Source organism: Panthera leo, chromosome B4, assembly GCF_018350215.1.
Source record: "Panthera leo isolate Ple1 chromosome B4, P.leo_Ple1_pat1.1, whole genome shotgun sequence".
NCBI classification, from domain to species: Eukaryota; Metazoa; Chordata; class Mammalia; order Carnivora; family Felidae; genus Panthera; species Panthera leo.
The window spans coordinates 34,402,080-34,404,251 of NC_056685.1; the positions used below are offsets into that span (position 1 = coordinate 34,402,080).

At 36.9% G+C, this 2,172-nt stretch overlaps 1 pseudogene; it reads right to left on the reverse strand.

Annotated features, from left to right (window-relative positions):
• Nucleotides 1–788: 788 nt before the first annotated feature.
• Nucleotides 789–958, reverse strand: LOC122225763 (annotated as a pseudogene).
• Between the last annotated feature and the right edge of the window lie 1,214 nt (nucleotides 959–2,172).

Here is a 2,172-nt window from a genome sequence, read left to right on the forward strand (position 1 = left end):
AATTAGTCTTTGTGAATGGTGTGAGGTAGGGGGTCAAGGTTCATTTTTTTTTTTTTCTCATATGGATATTTAGTTGTTCCAGCACCATTTGGTTGAAAATACTTTAGTTTCCCCATTGGATTGCCTTGGTACCTTCACTGAAAATCAAATAGCTGCATATATGTGGGTGTAGTTTTGAATTCTGTATTTTCTTTCTTTGTTATATTTGATTATCCTTATGTTTAGGCCCCATTTTTACACTAACTTTATAACTGGTCAATTCAACATAATCTCTCTGGGCCTCAGTTCCTTATTTACATAATGAATTATTGTAGCTACCTAATTTGTGAGGCCTCATATCTATAATATCCTATAGTTGTTGGTTCTTAGATTCTTAGCACTGCACCATTCTATTTGTGTCAATCATTTTTCAAACTGATTTTATAGCTTGCTGGTTTTGAAAGAAGTTTTATCAATGTGAGGATCTGCATGAATTCCCTCTCTTTCCCATAACTCTGGGGTCTCATTTCTGTCTCATAATTTCAGAAAAGTGGTTCCAATTATTTAATGTTGACTAGAACTAGTAACAGACCCTACTCTGTCTTCTGGTTTCTCTGGTAGAAATGTCTTATAAACAGAGACACTTGCCAAAAGTTAAGAGCAGCTATGACAATCGGGTATTCTATAAATAGGGTAACCATATATTTTATCTTTCAAATAAGTGCACTTTTGAGATTGAAAAGGATAATAATAATAATAATAATAACATTATTATTATTTTTTGTCCCTGAGGGAGTGGACTGTTCCTGAAATATCACAATACCTGTTTTATGTGAAGAGTAATGGGGCAAGCTGCTATTCCATCTCCCTTCTCCAAAAATCCATTTAATATATTGTTCTTGGATAGAAGGCATATCAGGTATTAAACTGATAAGAACAGATACTACACTTGATCTTGGCCAAAAGGTCAAGAAGTGATGAAAATGGGTAATTATTAATAACAGTGTCAGGACAACAGGTGTAAACCAAGAGTGCCCTGGAATGTATAGCAGCCCTGTTAATAAACCTCTTAGAACTCAATCAAAGTCATTCATTCAACAGCCATTTTTCAAAAGCCTAAGTACCAAGCTCTGTATTAGGTGTGGAGAGTCTAAGATAACTAACTGATTCCTGCACTAAAGAGCTTTCAGTATAGTTGGGGAAGCAGACAAAAAACCCAGACAACTATAGTGAGATATTTAAGTTCTATGACAGATATTTGCCCAGGGTTCCCTGTAAGGCAGGCAGGAAATATACTTGAGCTGAGGTGTTTTTGTTTTTTTTTTTAATTTACATCCAAATTAATTAGCATATAGTGCAACAATGATTTCCTTAATGCCCCTTACCCATTTAGCCCATTCCCCCTCCCACAACCCCTCCAGTAATCCTCTGCTCTCCATATTTAAGAGTCTCTTATGTTTTGTCCCCTCCCTGTTTTTATATTATTTTTGCTTCCCGTCCCTTATGTTTGTCTGTTTTGTCTCATAAAGTCCTCATACGAGTGAAGTCATGTGATATTTGCCTTTCTCTGAGTGACTAATTTCGCTTAACATAATACCCTCTAGTTCCATCCACGTAGTTGCAAATGGCAAGATTTCATTCTTTTTGATTGCTGAGTAATATTAAGCTGAGTTTTTAAAGAACAAAGTGTTGCCAAAGGATTTGCAGGAGGTAGCAGAAGGTATGTTGTAGAAGGCTTTCAGGTACCAGATGAACAATTGGGATAATGAAAATAATAGCATTTATAGAAAGTTAGATTTGCATAGCCTTTTAAAGAGTTGTCAAAAATTGGGATGCTTGCTTGGAGGAGAATAGAGAAACAGCAGTGTCAACATAGCCAGAGGAAATGAGAATAGCAATCCGTAAAAGAGATGAGCATTCAGCTCCTCAAACAATTTTCATGGAGGCCAATCAACAGCTGCTCCCAAGAGTGGCTTTCCACCCACTTCTCTCTCTGCATTCCCCCTGGATGACCTCATCCACTCCCAAAGTTTCAAAGGACAGTTCTTTGTTGATGCCTCTTAAATGGGTATGCTAGTCCTGGACTTTCTGCTGAACTGCATGTCTGAATATTTCCTGCTCATTGACTCAAATTCAACACGTCTATTAACATTTCTCTCCCTCCCCAGATCTGCTCTTCTTTGGTATTCTGTA